Genomic DNA, 20,704 nt, shown 5'->3' with positions numbered 1-20,704 from the left:
ACTTTCGTGCCTACCCTGTGCCCACAGTAAATGCTGGAAGGTGCATTAGCGTTTTCTCCAGTTGGAAGCAACCACCCAGCAGGAAGAGGGGGAGTTGTTGGTACTCATAACTGGGAAAGTGCTAGCTAGCATTGGGTGCAGTCACAAGCCAGAGCCTCCAACGGTGCCATCAGGGGTCTGCTCTGTCTCCTGGCTCTGCTCCCCTCTGTACGGCTTTACCCCAAGAGCCAGCTGCAAGGGTCCCCGGCGACTCCCCCAGAAGAGTTTCCCAACTCCTGGAGAAAGAAGATCTCTTCCCGGTAGCTCCAGCAGAAAGCCCCAGGAGTGATAAATCTATGTCTCCTGAAACTCACACATGTTGCCCTGAGCCAATCGGTGACACATTTACCCAGCAAAGGAGAACCAGGGGGTTAGCAGGATAGAGGGGAAGGTGCCTGGCAGACAGTGAAGGCTGTATACGACCGCAGGGCAGCCCAGAGTTAAAAGGAGAGGTCTGGTCATCACAGAGAACGTGCTATCTGGTTGGAGGAGATAAAATTCCAAAGCATTGCACCAGAATGCTAAAATGCTGTGGTATAGGGGCGCCTGGGTGGCTCAGTTGGTTGAGCTTCCGACTTCCACCCAAGTGATGATCTCACAGTTCATGAGTTCGAGATCCGCATCCGGCTCTCTGCTGTCAGTGTAGAGCCCACTTGAGATCCTCTATCCGCTTCTCTTTCTACCCTTCCCTCACTCTCTCTCTCTTTTTCTCAAAAATAAATAAACATAAAAAAAGAAAAAAAATTTAAATGCTATGGTGTAAATCCTAAATAAAGTAGGGCTTGAGTTGGACCTCGAGGAAGGACAGGATTTCAGCGTGAAGGCAGGAGAGGTTGTTGGGTGGATGAACAGTGGGAGCAGAGCTGTGAAGTGGTGTAATAACTACATCTGACTAGGGCAATGACATGCTTAAGAGGCTGGAGGCCGACCCCGGAGTAAGCAAAGCGTCAAGTGCAGTCACAATCCAGAGCCTTGAGGTGCCAGTGCCTTGAAAGCCAGTTTGGAACTTCTCCGACCATCCGATTCTCTAATAGTTGCGCGTATGGATTCTTGAGTCCGTTTGTTGTGGAACCACGCCAGCTCCTGCGAAGGCAAGACAGTAAGCAGATGAAATCCTGTTCTATGCTCCTGTCCAAATGAATGTGGAGGCAGCTAAGTGGGTAATGCTGGGCTCTGAAAGGAGAGCAGGTAGCATCAGGGGCCGGCCCGCAGGAAGTGTCCGTTTATGTCTCCAGGAGCCATCCTCAATGTGCCATTTGCTTTGATGTCCTGAGGAAAGAGCCAGAAGCAGATTCCTGGAGCCCAGCTAGCAGCCCTCACACACTGAGCATGCCCTGCCCGCGGGGTCACGACCAGCCTGGCTACTTCTCATCAAGTTGCCCTCGACCTGGGCTTTTAACAAGAAGACCTGTGCTTTCCACAACTCTAATTTTTATTTAGTACATTTGTGTTTCGGCCTCTTTTGAATTAAACTTGCCAGAGTCCAGCATATTTCTTTTGCTCAAAAAGTAGTTGGGAAGTACAGCTTATCACTTTCTAACTCATGGATTATTTTTAAATTGTAAAATACACCTAACACAAAATCTACCATTTTAACCGTTCTGGAGTATACGATTCGGTGACATTCAGTACATTCACAGTGTTGTGCAGCCAACCCGCATGGTCTAATCCCAGAACATTTGGAGCCCCCCAGAAAGGAAATAGGCATTTGGCAGGCAGGGCCCCCAGCCCTTGGCACCCACGAATCTGTTCTCAGTCTCTCTGGATTTGCCTGTCGAGGATCTTTCATGTAAATGGAGTCACGCAACATGTGGCCCTTTCTGTCCTGCTCCTTTCACTCAGCATAGTGTTCCTGAGCTGCATACACACTGTAGGGTGTTATCAGGCCTTCATTCATTTCACACTTGGACACTGTTCCCTTGTATTGCACATTGTATGGATGGACCACATGTTGTTTATTCACTCCTATCAGCTGATGCTAACATGCCTATTTCTAAAAGGAAACGGTTTGGTCATTCGAAGCAACCTGAAGCATTCCCCGGTTGCCAAAAGGACAGAGTCCGTGAATAATTAAGACTCGAATCAGTCAACTTACATAATGGAGGCACGTGGGCGCCTTTAACTTTCAAGCGTAGTTGTTGCACGAGGCCACCAGTACACATTCTGCTCGTCTTGCTTTCCTTCCATGTGCATTCAGTCCTTTCCACGTCTTTCCTTGAATGCCATGGGCACTGGAAACCGGTTTAGCAAGAAGTCAGGCTGAGTGTCATAAGCGAGCCGGTTGGCTGTTTGAGTGAATCTGAGGGCGCTGAGTCTTTGCTACATCCTGGGTCACTAGAATCAGGATGGCCCTGGGAGTGGAAAAAGTCTGGATTTGAATTTTGGTTTGAACACTTAAAGCAGTGCAACCTTGGGCCGTCTCTCGAAGACTCATTTGAAAAAGAGCAACAATAATACCTACTTCCCAGGCCTGTAAGGATCAAGGTGCTCCGTGTGCAAGATATTCTGCTCGGAGTTGTGAACGCCAGATGTGAGCAGAAGACAGGTGTCTCCTTGTGCAGAGCTGCTGTTCCAGTGATGTGAACCCGCAGGTGTGAGTGTGATGGAACGTAATGGAAAGGCTTCTCTGGGGTGATACTGTTTGAGCAGAGGCCCGAGCAAGAAGCAGCTGTCGGGCTGTCGGCCAGGCAGAGGGGCCAGTGCAAAGTGGGGATGAGGAGTGGGCATGGACCCGGTGTGTTTCAGGAAGCGAAAGGTGGCCATTGTGGCCAAAACAAGAGGGAGAGACCAGGGAGCCTGGGAGAGGCCCTGTGGTCCACCGGAAAGGGTTAAGATTTTCCACTAGGTGGGGGAAAAAAATCCATTGGAAGACATTAAAGCAGAAGAGTTACTTTTTAGAAGGTTACTGTGACGTAAGGATAAAAACAGGGCAAAGCTGGAAGGCTTCCTGGTAAAAGGCAGTTGTGTTGACCCAGAGAAGCCTGGATAGTGGTTTGGCCAGTTATTCTGCTTCTGTTATTATTAGCGATTCCACCACCTCGATCACCATATGCTGCTCGTCAAGAACTGGGCTTTAGAATCTGCTGAGGATTCTGCAGGGCCCCACTGCCAGACTCCAGGATATACCCCAGTTGTTCAGACAAAAACCGAAGGAGGCCCATGTGTATTCTGCTGCCTCTCAGGCTGGGCCAGCAGGCCTGCCAATGGCCTTGGGCCAGGGAGAACCAGAAGAACCGGTCTTCCCTCTTGGTTCCCATCCCTTCAGGGCGCAGAATCACACAGCAAGGTTCATATTCCCATTTGGTTGCACTGCATTTTGTTTTTAAGTTCTGATCCTTCAGAAGGAAGTTGGCACTTCTGAGCTATTATCGATCATTTGTCAATGAATAAAAGTGGCTCGGCTCTGTAGAGAGACAACTGAGGACCCCAGACATGGGGATGGGAGGGGAGGGCTGGGGAGGCAGTTACAGGTGCTGAACAACCTAATCTAAGAGAATGGGCTAGAGGGTGGCTGGGTGGCTCAGTCTGTTGAGCCTCCACTTTGGATTTTGGCTCAGGTCATGATCCCAGGGCAGTGGGATTGAGCCCTGCTTCGGGCTCTACACTGAGCATGGATCCTGCTTAAGATTCTCTCCCTCCCTCCCTCCACCCCTCTCCCCTACTTACACGCTGTCTTTCTAAAATACAAGGATGGGATAGGAACACAAAGCGAGCCAACTTTGTTTTTCCTAGGCCAAATTCCATCCATTAGATTGAAAGAAGCCACTCCATTGCAATGACAGAAGCTTCTGTAACTTCCCAGAGAGCTAATACACTTCAGCATGGCTCCAGGAGTCCAAGCTTCATAATCCCTATGGTAATCCTGGAACAATTCATCACTCATCAACCACGGCCCACATTGGTCCCCTATAAATACACTTTGAAACTATTAAAATAAAAACAAAGGTCTGATTCCATCCGATATGCTGATGAAATAGGCGCACCTAAAAACAGCTGGTGGAATTATAAATTCTAGTTTCCAAATTTCTGGAGAATGATTAAGCAATAAACAATTACCTATAAAACTGTTTATACTTCCTGAGTCATTTCACCTCGGTGCATTTACCCCCCAGATAACCTCAATGAAATCAATGTAATTTGTAAAATACATTTCATGGCAGCACAAATTATACAGTGAAATTTGGAAACAGGCTAATAAGTTATGGTCCATCAACAAGTTTGAATATTATGCTCGTTCATTTCAAAAACGGTCTTGGGGCGCTTGGGTGGCTCAGTCGGTTAAACATCCGACTTCAGCTCAGGTCATGATCTCACGGTCCGTGAGTTCGAGCCCCACGTTGGGCTCTGTGCTGACAGCTCAGAGCCTGGAGCCTGCTTCAGATTCAATGTCTCCCTCTCTCTCTGCCCCTCTCCCGCTCATGCTCTGTCTCTCTCTGTCTCAAAAATAAAAACATTTTTTAAAAGTTAAAAAATAATAATAAAAAACAGTCTTAAGGGGGCGCCTGGGGGGCTCAGTCGGTTTAGCATCCAATTTTGGCACAGGTCATGATCTCGCAGTTGGTGAGTTCAAACCCTGCATCAGGCTCGCTGCTGTCAGCACAGAGCCTGCTTCAGATCCTCTGCCCCCCCATCTCTCTGCCGCCTGCTCGCACACTCTCTCAAAAATAAAGTAAACATTAAAAAATACAACAGTCTTAATGACCCAGGACTGGGCTAGGCCTGCTGGAATACAAGCGTAAATGTGACATACATGCTCCCAAGAGGTTCATGACCAGGTCAAGGGCATCCAGTTTCCTTGGCTCAAATCCTCCTCCATTACCTTCTAACCAGACACCCTCGGGAAAGTTACCTGTGCCCTCTGAGCCTGTTTCTTCCTATGAGAAAGAAAAAGAATAGTAGTAATCACCTACTAGGTAAGTTATGAGGAGTAAACAAGATAATGCTTGTTCAGCACTTAGAATAGTGCCTGGCACTAGGTTTTGTGAAATAAGATGACTGTATAAACGTCACATTCTAACACAGTATAAGGGTTGTAATAGCATGTGTAAGTGTAGAATGAGCACCTAAAAGGAATTAATTCTGCCTGGGGGGGGAGGGGTAATGGCCTAGGAGGACCACCTCCCCATCCCTTTGGTAAGAGTCTTCAAATATCCATAAGGTTTCTCCAGGTAGAAAAGGTGAGGAAAGGGAAGAGAGTGAGAAGGTGAGAAGAACTTTAAGTACTGTCAAGGTTATGCGTGCATGTTCCTTTGGGGTTTTCCAAGATAGATTCAAAATTATTTTCAATGACTCTTGCGTATTGAACTGGTGTTTTTATCTAATGCGATACCATGCTAAACTTTACTGGAAAGAAAACCAAAGGGAGAAAAGGAGTTCATCCATCCCGACCCTCAGGACACGGCCGTCCACCCCATGTGGTGCTCTCAGAATAAGGGCTCCCCCAGCCTTCCATCTTCTATGGCGTCTTGTAGAAGGAGTCACTTTAACTCCGGTTCACTAGAAGACTCTCAGGGCATTCGAGCGATGGCAGCAGCCTCATCTACCCTGTCTTGTCTTGGGTCCGTGCCTGTTGACTTGTGAGCTAGACGCCCGGGCAGTGCCCGCAAGGTATTGCTAATAAAAACTGAGGTAGATGTGAGTGTGGTTGTGTTAGTCATGAGAGCTCTTCATGAATATTCCGTGTCCTCCTGAGCACATAATAAAAATCACTCTTCCCACCCCCGTCAAAGTTGGGTGTGGTCTCTGCCAGTGAATTGTGAATAAAAAGCAATAGGGGTCACTTCCTGCTGGGAGTTTGAAGAGCCAGTACACCACTCACCTTGGTCCTTGGCAGTTGCGAAAGCATGTGATCATCCATCTGGGCCCCTGAGTCACACACAGGCCCACCTTTAATATGTAGCATGAGGGACAACTAAGTCCTTGTGGTGTTAAGCCACTGAGATTTGGGAGTTGTTCGTTGATGCAGCATACCTTAGCCCTTTTTGGCTGGAATAACTGTCTGAGAAAACGTAAATGCGTGTACAAATAATACGAAGAAATCCAAACAGAAGATGAAATTTTCACAGCACATAGAAGGGCTACTTCCATGTTAAGAAAGACATAAGAGAATTTAAAGTCATGGAAACGGTTCTTTTTCTTTTTCTTTTTCTTTTTTTCTTTTTTAATGTTTATTTATTTTTGAGAGTGAGTGCACGCAGGGGAGGGACAGAGAGAGAGGGAGACACAGAATCCAAAGCAGGCTCCAGGCTCTGAGCTGCAAGCACAGAGCCCGACGCGGGGCTCGAACGCACGAACTGTAAGATCATGACCCGAGCTGATGTCAGACGCTTAACTGACTGAGCCACCCAGGTGCCCCAACAGTTATTATTTTTCTTCTTAAATTCTTGGACTTGAGGATGAAAGCTATGTCCCGTGCCTTTAGCTGAGAGGGTAGATAAAGGCAGAACTGTGCTTATTACTGAATGAATTGAGTACATGTATGAAGGGCTAAATAGTCCAGCGATGCCTTTTCCTGCTCCTTGGCTCCTTCCTAGCTGGACTTGCTGTTGGAGAAGTAGAGTTGGAGTTCGTCCCTTGAGCCAGCAGGCTGAGACAGAGGTGAATAGTGATTTTCCTAGGGAATTACAAGTGCAGGTTGGAAGAGAACTTAAAAGCATCCTTAGGAAACCTTCAGGTGATAAATAATTGAAGAACGCAACCATTTTCTGAGGGTGCTTTCCCTATAACTTAGCATACAGTCTCTACCCAGCTGCCTTTGAGAATCACCCAGAGTAACTTACAGCCCTTCTCCAGACCAAATAAATCAGACTCCCGTGGGTGTGTCCGTCAGTATTTTAGATATTTCCCTCGTGGTTCTGTGCAGCCAGGATTGAGAACGACCAGTAGAGAATTTCTTAACCTAGTGGCTCCCAAAAGTTATTGCACACTAGAATCCTCTGGGGCTTAAAAACAAACAAAAAGCAAAACAACGCCGCCTTCTCACCCGAGACTTTCTGACTACTTTCTGACGTAGTCTAGGATTTTAAAGAATTAATGCCCATCAGAATTAATTCTATTTTACTGCACAGTTTGGGAGCCACAGTATTAACCAAATGTAAGAGCCTGAGGTGTAGTCAGCCAGATGTGGCATAAGTCCTGTCTCTACCACACCGTGCAGCTATGGGCATGATCCTTACCCTCTCTGGAGTTCCGTGTTTCCATTCGGTAAAGCGGGAATAACCACAGTCATCTCATAAAGTGACTGTGAGGATCGAGACAGTGAGTTGGCACTGTGTTGTCCTACAGTAACTGCTTGAGAAATGCAAGTGAGTATCGTCTCATTTAATTCTCTCGATAATCCTGTAAATCAGGTTATCATCCTAATCTGATAGTTGAAGGGCACCAAGGATCAGAAAGTCACTGGTTGCTTCAAGATCACACAGTAATAATTGGCAAAGCTTGACTCACCCCAAGGCTTTAGTGTCCAGCTGCTTGCAGCTGCCTCAGGCCACTCCATTCGCCACCCGGCCCTGGCTGAGCACATGGGGCCGGCCGCCATGTTGAAGCGGCCCTGCTATGCAACACACTCAGGTTGTCCAGCGGATCTGGGCCCAACTCACCTGCTTCTGCCCTGGAGCGTAAGAGACTAAATCATATCTTGAATTTCATTGACTTCATCTCTTTTCAAGATTGTAACATGGGGGCACCTGGGGGCTCAGTCAGTTGAGCGTCCAACTCTTGGTTTCGGCTCACGTCATGATCTCATGGTTTCGTGAATTCGAGCCCCACATCCGGCTCTGTACTGGCAGCTCAGAGCCTGCTTGGGAGTCTCTCCCTCCCTCTCTCTGCCCCTCCTCCACTTGCACTATCTCTGTCTCCCTCAAATAAAACTTTAAAAGTGAACAAGTAAAATAAAATTTAAAAAGATTGCAACAGAGCCTCAGTTGACCCATTTGGCCAGAATCCTTTTCTCAGTGTGATCACAAAAAGTAATGGTTAGTTACTCACAACTGTTTCTTTTATTAATATGGTACCCTTTCTACAGGGATCATGGCCTGTTAAACCCTCACATAACTCCTTACACAGGAGGATGAACTCTGGCATTGGGGACACATTATTTATTATATTCGCTTCATGGGTTATGGAGAAGGCAGGGAAATTGCCCAGGGCAATTCCACATCTTGGAATGTAATACTTTGAAGGGAAAGTATAGAACCGCGAACCAGACGGGGCACCCAGGACCCTCAGACATGACCACAGGTTTACTTTGTTTACTTAAAATGTGTTCATCCCTAGGGAGGGACCAGTACACTGCCCCAGGTGCCCTCCCACCTCACACCTGCCGTGCGAGCAAGAGCCAAAACCATGACTTGGGTCAGGTCAGCACCAGGGTGGTTGGGGGGTGTGCCTGGGAGGGGGAGATAGGGGTGTTTAGCCCACCTCCTCTCATCTCTATTATCCCCATGCCCCTTTATTTAGATACGAACACTTGACTTTTCATTGCTGTGCGGCAGGGAAACAGTTTCAAGAATCTACCTAGTCCCATTCAGCTCGAACGAAGCCCCAAAGTCGCTCCTCTACAGTTTTGAGAAAGCAGAATTCACCCCTATGGGCTATGGGGCTGCAGGGCTGTAGGGCCATGTGTCCTGGCAATTTTGTTGCCCTGAGAAAGCGGAAAGGATTTCTGGGTATGAAAAGCCACCTTTGTCTCCGCCACAAAAGGGGATCTCTCCAGTCACCTCTTGCCTTGTTGGCTACACCTCCATTCTGAAGGAAGTCATTCCCAGGCCGCGCTGGTTAAAAGCAAAACCCCAAAATAACAAGGCAGGAACATCTTCCCGCTGAGAACACTGTGTCCTCAAAGGTCAAGTTCAAATTGAATTGAATTCTCAGAGCCACTAAAGATCTTATCTAAATTTACCCTGACCCACTTAGGGGAGGAGCCAGAACCGAGTGACCCCTTTTTTTTTTTTTTTAAATGAAATTTGGGACACTATACTCAAGGCGCTGATGTCCTATAAAGCAGCCAGTGGCCACTTTGGAGGCTGGATCCAACATTAACTCGCCGCCTCAGAGACAGATGGGCAGCAAAGTGCTTCCTCCTCTGCGGTCAAGGCGACACCTGCGGGCTGTGGCGCCAGCAGGGGCTGCAGGAAGGAGGGTGACGCTGGTGAGCGGCTGGGGGATGCACAGGGCGCCGCCTAGTTGCCTAGCAACACCTCATAGACGTCACTGGGGAGCATCAGTAGCGGCATCTGGTGAGCACATGACTCTGGCATTTCAACTAAATGTAAAATGGGTTCTAAGTCACTGCTGCAGGTGAGAGATAGAGCGGATGGGGCATGTGCCTTGGAGGCTGGAACCCTACCTCTCCTGCATTTAGAATGAGCTGCTGTGCTTCCCCCCCGGGGCAGGAGCGCACCCCGCGTGTTCCCCGGGCAGGTGGCGCAGGCCAACAGGTGGCCGTGCGCTGGCCAAGGAAAGCTGGTTTATACTTCCAGCTTCCTGCAGCCTAATTTTGCTCTACTACTTGCAGTGAGATGAAAGCCAGAGGGACCTGTTTCTTGGAACCCTGCATTAAGGCAACGTGGCTTCACGAGCCCGCTGGTTTGTGAGCCCAAGAAGTCAGGGGAGCTCTTCCTTGTCACAGGGCGTCACAGTGCCCTGCACAAATCGGCAGAGCTTCCAATGCTTGTTGGATCCAACACTCCCATTTCCAATTTTTTGGGGGGGTTGGGGGTGGAGGGGGGAGACATGTAAAGGATAATAAATAAATATTAATAAATACAAATAAACGCATTGACATAGCGGAAACGCACACGCGGCCCAATAATAAGCACGTTGTAATGCTAATAGCTGTGGTTTGCAGACGGATTCATGGTGTCGCAAAGTGCTTTGCGACATGTCATTCCGGTAATACATTTATGATTTCGGCGCCTTGAGTATAGTGCCTGTTTCCCACTGGTCATTCTTTCTCAGACCTTTCTACAACATTCCCTCATGCAAGTCTTGTGATCACTTGGCTGTTACCTGGTCCCTGGGCGCCTCTTAGAGGTCCCTGCGCACCATGGGCCGAGCAGATCCTGAGCCATGGCAGGGGAAGGAGGCAGGGGTGAGTGGAATGGGGAGGTCGCAGACCCCTCACGTCTCCCCCTTGCCGCCAATAAACTGGCCAGTTTGTGTTCCTCTCCACCTAAGCCCCTACAATTATTGGCTGGGCCTGATACGTCCATGAATTATAATTAATACAAACACGGTGGCACTCTTTTACTGAGCACTCAATCAGGCATTGTCTCATTTAATACAACAATCCTCAGATAGATGAGGAAACTGAGTCTCACAGCCGATAGTTGTGGAACCGGCGGCCAGATCCTGGATCATCTGACCCAGAGCCCCTGCTCGCAGCCAGCAGCCCACGCGTGCTCCTTCTGCACGATTCACCCTCTGCCCCCTGCTCAGTGCAGAAGCCTTCCAGTAGCATTTCCAAATATCTGCAGAAGCACATCATTAGTAATCCGTGTCCTACCAGGCACCATTTGGGGGCCATCTGTGAAGTGCAGCAGTGAGGTTTGGGTCCATTTGCCCATTCACTCAGCAAACACATAGTGAGTACCCACCCCTAAAGGCTACTCTGCTAGACTCTGTACAAGAGTCGAAAAAAACCTGATTCCTGCCTCAAGGGAAGGAGCCCATAGACAAGCACATACATGTGGGATAGCATATTAGGACAGGAACAGGCTCGAGTGTCCTGAGGCACAAGGGACGCCCTGCTGGTGGCTCAGCAATGACATCGCGGAGGACATGAGAACATCGACCCTCTGTGGTCACCTTCAAATAAGACTGATTAGGCCCCATGGGTGGTATATGAGGAATCCGCACCCAGAGACCTTATGAACAGATCTTTAGTCCTGAAAAGACAAGTCTCACCCCAGACGCCCCACGGTGGTGCCTTTCGTTCAGTCACTCAGCAAACATCTGATCTCTACCAAGTGTTCGGCACTCTGCAGGGGCTGGGCACATGGTAGGAGACGGACCAGACTGGGCTCCTGCCCTCACGGAGCCGACGCTTTGTCACCAGACCTATCACATAGAGAAACTGCCCAGCCAAGCATTTGCTACAGTTTCAACACATATTGAGATTTATTGTGGTGCCATTTAAAGATGCTGGCAAACGCACAGTTGCAAACAAAGCTGGTTTCAACCCGAGCCCTTGCACCAGACACCGAGGGTGATTGAGGACAGAGGCACACCCGTGTCGGAGGTGGCCTGAGGCCAAGGGCTGACATTTGTCGAGAAGTGTGCTTCTTAAGATGGCATTTTGTCAAAAATAGGTGACCCACGCGAATAAGCCATTTCTCAAAATCTTCCAGGAAATATACACACTGATCCTTACTCTCCAATGTCTATTGTTGTCTTAATTGTACCAGTTACACCCTCACAAAGCATTTACAGGCTCTGGGTAACAAATGAGCAGGACTCAGACCAGGGTGTGCTTTAAATCCCGACTGTGTTTTAAGCTACGGTTGGATTTTGATAATTAGGTGCCTATCCACCAGCCAGACCAGATGATACAGGGATGTTCTACGCCTCTGCCTCAAATCCTGGTTTAACTCCATTATTATCACCATCAATTCCTTCCTGTTTGTTCAGTCGTCTCCCTGTCCCCCTGCCCATCTGTCCCTCCTCTAGTCACTCTATGCTCTTGTTCAGGCTCAGGCACTGGTTATTCAGAGGTCCCCAGTACATCCTCCCGGCTCAGAATAAGAGATGATTTTGCAGGAAAAAGAAGGGGAAAACGGTAGTGGGGAAGCTGTATGGGTAACAAAAGACCACTGGTAGAGCTCATGGGAAGATGTTTTCTGGAAAAGGCCTGTCTGATAATAGATCCACACTCCGACAAGGAAGAGCCATTTGGTAACCCCCACCTAGGCATTAGCAGTTATCCCCGACCTACGAAGTCCCCCAAAGATCTTGTCACCCTAAAGCCACAATTTCCTCCTGAGTGGGCCAGCCCATCTCTCGGGGAGGCACAGCTCTGGGCCAAATGGCTACCCTACACTAAGCAGCTAGGGCAAACCTTTCTCCTCCTTCCAGGGCATCTCCTGTCATGCGCTGTACAGCAGGATCTCCTGGGGGAGGAGCCATGCTATTTCATACCAATTGTTCTTTCTCATATGCATGAAGTGCGGGAGAGAGAGCTGTGAATGCGTGACACATGGGCCCAGTGTGCTATTCTATTTGGCATAACACAATTCTACATGGACCGCAAGGCCACCCATAGTCCAACCTCCCCTCCGACCTCTGATCACATGCTGCTACTAAGTTACCCCTGGAATTGTATTGTGCATTCACCTTACAGGCCCCGTGTACAGTCTTGCCTTCCAATAAATCCAGTCGACTGAGTTACTATTATGTGATTGTGTGTTCAAGGAACCCCTGAGTCCAGTGGAAGACAAAGGCATAATTCCACGTCAGTGCCGTGGAGGGTTCTACGGTACTGAGCGCACAGGAGGCTGGGTCTCACTCTACCCTGGGAGTAGCAAATGCAAACAAAGGTGAACCCCATCAAGACATCGTGGTCTCGGTGTAGTCTGCTTTGGGGAAGAGACTCTCGACTCAGATAAGGCCCTTCTAATTCATTTTTTTCCATATAAAAAATATCTAGCTAGGTGCTTGAATTCAGAGCTTCAGGAAGATAGCAAAAGGATTTCTTGAGACTGACTGAACTCGCATCTAAATGAGGAAGTATTCCAACGTAGCATGCATATTGGAGTCATAAATTGTGGCTGCGGATCACAGCCTCCCTCTCGTTAAGGTGGTGGTGGCATCTTCTAACCAGTGTGACCGGGGCAGGGTCTGGTCCCACCTCATTCTCTGCAGCGCCTCCCTGTCTGGGCTGCTGACTCCTGAGTCTTCTGAGTTCACAGCTCCATAAGTCATCTGCCTCCACTGGTCTCCTGGAACGGGCATGCGTCCTTCTGCGGACTCTGTTCAATGCCGTCTACAAAGCAGCACACAGCCTGGTGTTCTGCTTGTGCCTTTGCTCCCCCTGCAGGATCAGTGGTCTTGGTCACACGGTCGTCCTCTGGGCTGTAGCTGCCGCTGTGAAAGGAGCAGTGCTTTCCTCTGGAATCTGATCTACGAACAGATCCTTCATTGCACAGCCACAAGAAGAGGGGATCAATTTCTTTATATCCGGAGGATTGATAGGTCACCACACCGCTCTGAGCCATTTCATGAAGTATCTTGCATGGGCTGGAGACAGAGCATGGAGAGCGAGGGCGCTAAGATCAGGAGAGAATCCAGAATAAACAGGACTGAGGTCTCGATGAGATTGAGATGCAAACATAATGGGGAAAAGAGAGCTATAAATATTAGGACTGAGATTTGCCTGTGAGGGACAGAAGACCAAAAAGGGCAGCGCCTTAAAAAGACTGAGACTTATTTCTCTCCCTTGGAAACATAGGCAATGCAGGGCTGGTGTCCACAGTCATAAGGAAACCAAGTTGCCGCTATAACATAGCTCTGTCACCCTCAACCTCAATGATAGCTTCTAACTCATGGCCAAAAATGGCTGCTCAGGCCCTAGTTATCACAGCTTTGTTCCACCCAGTCAGAAGGAAGAAGGAATAAAGAATGAACTGCCCCCTTCCTATGTGGACAGTTTGCAAGAATTGCAAATACAGCTTCTGCTTACATCCCATCAGACTAGTACTACTTATATTGCCATACCTAGTTGGAAGGGAGACTAGAAAATCAAGGCTTTAGGGGAGCCTGGGTGGCTCAGTCGGTTAAGGATCTGACTTTGGCTCAGGTCATAATCTCACGGTTGTGAGTTTGAGCCCTGCATCGGGCTCTGTGCTGACAGCTCGGAGCCTGAAGACCGCTTTGGATTCTCTGTCCCTCTTTCTGCCCCTCCCCCACTCATGCTCTGTCTCTCTCTCTCAAAAATAAACAAACATTCTTTAAGAAGAATATTGATATAGACTCTATTCTGAACAGCTTGCCCCCTTTAGTGGCCGTTGAAGGCTTTGTAGCAGTCTCTGCAAATGGCCTAAGCAAAACATTGAAGCTTAAGATCTCAGAGATGGAACGCTTTCGGGCAATAAGGCAATGAAGAACATGACCCCAGGAGTAAGTGGTGGAAAAGCAGTCAAAGCGAAGGCCATTGACCTATTGAAGGAAGGGAGCATGAAGCTTATCTATTGGATGGACCATTAACAATGTAGAAGATGAGGACACGCCGGCTGGATGAAGGAGTTAGGTGGAGAGGAAGATTCTGAGTCCACTGGCGAAGTCTTAGCTGCATGGCAGACCTTGCAGACACATGCACCATTGGCTCTGGTTTATTCTATAATTATTTCATCTAATTATCTCACCAGATGTGCATGCACATTAAGGAATCAGGAACCCTTTCTTCTAGCTCCCTCTTGATCTCCTGTAGTAGTGGAAACATGGAAAACGACAAATAGAAGTGGAGTGAGCAAATCCCAAACACTCACTGGATCTCAGCAGATAACCAAATATGTCCTCTTTCCCGCAAAGCCCTCCCTGACGCAGCGTTAGGCAAACGACAAACACTCGTTCTGTCTTGGAGCAGCATTTTGGTAAACTGCCCAGCTTAACAGGCAGCTCCCTTATTCTTTGAAGATTGAAAAGAGTCTAGGGAAAAATATAGAAAACAAGAAAAAAAAATAAGGAAGTTTTACGTCTGCTGTGTTGCTTTAATAGACGGAAAACAGGCTCGAGAGTTAACAGTGCATATCTGTTGCCAAAATAACCAAATGGACCAGGACTCACACCCTATATTCTTTACCAAATAGAAAGAATCGCTGATGTGGAAAGAGAAAGACAGAACCACTTTCTCCTTCCTATGAAGATGAAAAGCAAGCCTCCTGGCTTCCGTGTAAAACAGATACTTAAAATGCAACCATCGGAGGTGTGCAGGGACTGCTTCTGTGTCCGGCTGCCCTGTGGACTCCAAAGGCCAGGCCTTGGATGCTGCTCTAGGCAGGAGCCTCACTCTGACTGGCTTCTCTCTTCCTCCAGCTGGGCCTTCGTCGCCCTCTCACCACGCGGCTCTTGCCGGTTCAGTGTTGGGGTTAGAAAGACCAACAGGTGAGGTTTGGCCAACTGAGACGGATCAGAATGCTCAAATGGCCTCATGCAAATCAAAACGCAGATTCGAAAGTGAGTGAAGTCCAGGTGCAACTGAGACTAATGCAGAGGTCGAGAAAAAGCCTTGCGATGTTTCTGTGGTGCTAAAGGTTACCTTAGCGGTCTTCTCCCTTGAAAACCTTGGTTAGGAAGTCCCCGCCCCTTCCTTTTTATTTTTTTAATGCTAGAATTAGATGTGCGTATTATCAAGCTAATATCATAACAGGGAAGAAAGATTCTTAAATTTCCCTGGGTTTACACTACAAATTGTTTCTTTTCTTTTTGAGCAAAGTATAGGCAATAACCAAGAATAACAGAACAATACTCATGTATACAGTATCCAAAATGGATGGTTAACATTTGTTAACATTTACCTATTACACAAATTACATTGATTCTCATTATTGGTAGTAGTTATGCTCTACAAAGTTGCCATGAACCCTTAATTAGCCAATATAGAATCACTGCTCCCTGGGGAAATACGGTTAGAGTCCTGAGAGCCTCTAGTGTGTGCATCCATAAACCGAATGCAGTGTGGTTCTGTAGGATTTGTGCATTCTTTACATAAATGATAACATACTGTTCCAATGTTCTGCAACTTGCTTTATCCACTTCATTGTATGATTTCAGGATCTATTCATAGGAAAACAGGTAGCTCTAATTTGTTCATTGAAACCTTAGTATCATAATTCCAGACTCAGTAATTAGATGCTCCCAAAAGCATCAAAGGTTTTAAGCACTTCCAGTGATAAGCTATTGTCTGAAAAAACAGATATGGTCATATTATTCTTTCAGGTAAAATTCTGTTAAGTGTATGATACAGGGTATAATCAAAACTCCTCAGTACATCAGGGTCGTCTTCCATCTGACCCCAGTGCGGTTTCTTGGATGTCATTCCCCATCACTCCATCCCATGTAATCAATGCTGTGATAAACATCATTTTCATGTCTTTGGCCCTTGCAAATACTAATCGCTTTGCCAGGTGGGTTACTGCCTTCTTTCTTTATCTGGAAAACTCCTAGACAACCTTCAAAACCCAACTCAAACATCAACTCCATTAGCAGATTGATTGTGAAGCCGATGAGATTTAAGCTTCAGGACTGGCATTCACATGGTCCTCTACTAAGACCATGGGAGGGGTTCTAGCAATGTGTTCACATGGGCATTTCTTGTTTCTGTAAAAGTATAGAATTAAAATATTTTTGGTTAGGGGCACCTCGGTGGCTCAGTTAGTTAAGCATCCAACTCTTGGTTTTGGCCCAGGTCATGATCTCATGGTTTGTGAATTTAAGCCCCACATCGGGCTCAGCGCTGACAACATGGAGCTTGCTTGGGATTCTCTCTCTCTCTCTCTCTCCTTCTCTCTCCTTCTGTCTCTGCCCCTTTCCTGCTCGCTTGCTTGCTCTCTCTCTCGCTCACTCTCTCTCTGTCAAAATAAATAAATTAACATAAAAAAAATATTTTTGGTTAAAGGGCTATCCAAATTGGATGACCTTCAGACCCCTCCAAGCCTGAGACCCCCTCCTTATCTGCCCCAGATCACCATTCTTGTTAAGCGTTCCATGGGCTCCCTAAATGGGGGAAGCCCTCTGGGGCCATATAGTGCTTTCTATCTTATCTAATAGTTCATATCACCTATGATTTGACAAGACATATGAGGATTTCTGTTCATACGTCTGCCTCAATAGTAGGTATTCAACAAACATTTGTTAAATGGATAGTAGCGATGAAAATATAAGCAGAGCTTTGTGCAATTATTTGGTGATTACTCCAGACTTAGCCACGTCCATCTTCAGAAGGAGACTGCCAATCATTGGCTCGCTGCACACCTGCAGACAGGAGGGGACAGGAGGGGTGGCCGTAGGACCCAAGAGGGGAAAGAGGACTTCAGGTGGACTATGGGAAGGGATGTGAAGCCAAATCACAAAAGGAATAAGAATCAAATAGAAATGAGATGGAGAGACTAAATAGAGAAGGGACAAGACCATGAACTTATCATCCGGAAAGAACTCAGCTTATAGGTGGTAGGGTAGTTTCATTTTAAAACACAAGGAAAAATACAGCGTACCTAAAATGGGAGAAATGAAGAAAATAGGTATTTAGTGACTATTGCTGGGATCGAACCTGAGACTGTAGGTAACACAGTGCCCTGGCATGTGCTGGTTTTCCTCTGGGAGGCCTTCCCCGAGCAGTCTTGACTCAGTCTTCAAGAACCAGCTTCACCCTGACTTTCCAGAAGCCACTTCTCAGCTTTCCCTTCCTACTGCCCAGATTTCATTTCTGCCTCAGCTGCATGAATGTAAGTCCGACTACAGTTCGGGGCAGTTTTACTTATCTTAAACTTCTGAGTAATTACTGAATGGCTCATGTATGGAAACTATTCTTTACTTTTCCCCCCGAGTACCCTAACTCTTCCAAAATTCACTACGAGCTAGAAAATCTTTCATGTTGTATGTTTCAAAGCATCCTTTCATCCCACGTGCCCAAGACTGAGCTGTGTTCTGGGAAAATATGACATGGTCCTGCTGGGAAGAGGGAAGGAGACAGTCGAAAGCAAAAGGCAGGAATGAAACACGCTGGCAAACATGTCCCACAGGAAAGAATGTCACATTTGAAAACAGATGCCTTCCTTGTTTCCTGGGTTTAAGCGGAACTTAACTTGCTCTGTCGAATTACAGTTGGAGCCGGTGTTGTAGGGCAAGCGATTCCTTCCCTTCCTCTTGCCGTTCTCACTATGCCGAGACAGGCGCAAATAGAATCTGAGATCATTCAAAATTTAAACAAGGAATGCAGCGATCAAAATGTCAGTGGCTTAGAGGCATGGATGAATAATTTAGCTCCCTAAAAGTTAACATTTAGAAAAGACCAGACTTGCAAATTCCAGGAGGGAGTGACAGCCTGAAACAAGATGGTCCCCTGTCTTCAATTAGAAATAAATAAACAGACTCCAGAATCTGTATGTTCATCTCCCAGACATGTTTTGGCAAGAGTACAGTTCAGACCCGGGAGCCAGAGGGTGGTCTGACCGCTGCCGGGGCATACAGGAACACTACTTGATTTTAGCTCATCTAGCACTTTTTGAGCTCAACCCAAGCCAGGCACGACTGGATGCCAGGAACACAGAGATGTGAAAACCGTCGCTGCCCTTGAAGGACTCCTGGTCTGGTGGGGTTTATGAGGAAGGCACGGGGACTGCATAGCCCATGAGTGTGTTTATAACGGTGCTGGGACAGGACAGTGGGAGCCCACTTGCCTAGGCTTATGATTGCACCAGGTGGTTGTCTGGTAGAAAATCGAGATCACTGGGTTATCAGCAGCAAATTTGGAAATCGGGGTCAGGACCCATGAGGACAGCCATGGTCGGACATCCCACCATGACTATAGGTGTGGTGATTCTCTGCCCAAGATGTCCCCATCTTCTCTGTCCACCAGAAAATCACTGCTCTTCTGTGCGACGAGACATTGGCACCAGCTTAACTTTCCAGGGCTGCCCCGACAGGCCAGGGTGCTGGCTCCTCTCCGTTTCCGTGACTTCTGTGCATACCAGCAATGAACACGTCCTGTTGCGCGTCCTGCCATGGCTGCGGCTGATGCACTAGACTGATGGGCTAGACGTGAAGCTAGCTGATGGCCAAGACCGTGTTTTACCTCCTCTGCATGTGCAGAGCCCGGCAAGCAAAGCACCCAACAAATGTTTGTTAAAATGAATGAGGCAGAGCACCTCTTCACTTAGCAAGGGAGGGTGACTTCCACCCTAACGACAAGAAAAAGCCGAATACCCTAAAACCCGTTGAAGAGCTGGAGCTACCAGACAAGGAAGTGAACATCATTTTGAAGGGTGACAAGCTGAGAAAAGATGGGACACACAGCTGATTCACCTTTGGTAGAGATTAAGGGGCACATGGCTGCCATGAGAAGCGAGTAAGAAGAAAATGACTCACATGTTAACAACAACAAAAAAATTTCTTAAGTAGGCTTCCCGCCCAGTGTGGAGCCCAACACAGGACTTGAACTCACGACCCTGAGATCAAGACCTGAGCTAAAATCAAGAGTCACCGAGCCACTCAACCGAGCCACCCAGGTGCCCCAAATGTTAACAAATTCTTTTTTTAAATTTTTTTTTTTTCAACGTTTATTTTATTTTTGGGACAGAGAGAGACAGAGCATGAACGGGGGAGGGGCAGAGAGAGAGGGAGACACAGAATGGGAAACAGGCTCCAGGCTCCGAGCCATCAGCCCAGAGCCTGACGCGGGGCTCGAACTCACGGACCGTGAGATCGTGACCTGGCTGAAGTCGGACGCTTAACCGACTGCGCCACCCAGGCGCCCCATCAAATTCTTAAATGCGGTCCAAACATCACAGTTTAGAGTAACCAGAAGCCCCAGACCCAAGGGAGAGTGGTCTGTATTCTCATGCAAGCTCTTCTATTGTATTGCTTTGGAACCTTTGTAGAAAATCAAATGAACTTTTGCTTCTGGTCAAGATGGTGTAACAGGGACCAGATTTACCATTGGGCCATAAACCACTAGAAACCTGGACAAAAATCTGTGAAATAATGGTTTTGATGTTGGACAGCAGGCAGCACAAGAAAGCCAAGGCATCATGAGGAAGGTTGGGGCCAGGGAAGAGACCCTGCCTAACACCGAGGAAGGACCCAAAGGACTGAGAACGCCCATCTAGTCTAACACAGAGGAACAAGCCACAGCCGTCTTCTGAAAGGGGGCACAAGCGTGGAGAGAGGTCCCCTCCGTGGCGGACTTGTGGGAACCAATGAAGTAGGTGGAGGAAACCCTCTGACCCCACAGGCCCCGCATGAGACACAAGGTAACAGCAACCCACTGAGGCAGAGAGTGAGAATGCACGATGGTGTCCCAAAGGTAATCAGAGAAACAACCTACTGACTGTGCCCACCGGCCCCCACCCCTCACTCACAGCTGGACAGAAGTGGATCTCCTCCTTCCCCTCTCTGGCATTCTGCCTTGACAATTTTAGCTGTCTTCATCTCCCTGAACCCCCTTGTATGACTCTTCCACTGAGAGAGACCACGAGGCCCAGTGGGGGGGTCCCCCTCCCCCTCTCCGGCTTGGAAACTCTCTGGTCAGTCAGCCGCAGCCATGGCAGGGCGCACTTCACTGGTCTCCCCTCTCCCAGGGATGACCTTCCTGGGCTGCATGTGGTCCAGTGTCAAAGCCATTATTTCATAGATTTTGTCCAGGTTTCTAGTGTTTTATGGCCCAATGATAAACATCATCCCCATTACACCATCTTGGCCAGAAGCAAAAGTTTATTTGATTTTCCACAAAGCTTCCAAAACAATACAATAGAGAAGGGAGACCCATTTCAATAAACGATGTAGAAGTAAATGGAAAAAATAAACCTCAATACCTGCCCCCCATTATACAGAAAATGTTACTCGGAAGGGGCCATAAACCTAAATGTAAAAGTTAATGCAAATGTAATAAATCTTTTAAGGGAAAACATGCATCTTTATGACTTTGAGAGTAGGGAAACATTCCTTAGGCAGGAAA

Source organism: Lynx rufus, unplaced genomic scaffold (assembly GCF_022079265.1).
Source record: "Lynx rufus isolate CCGP_SWC_20201006 ecotype Redwood Valley unplaced genomic scaffold, mLynRuf1.p SCAF_29, whole genome shotgun sequence".
NCBI classification, from domain to species: domain Eukaryota; kingdom Metazoa; phylum Chordata; class Mammalia; order Carnivora; family Felidae; genus Lynx; species Lynx rufus.
The sequence above is the reverse complement of the archived record's forward strand: the minus strand, read 5'-3'. Positions refer to the sequence as shown.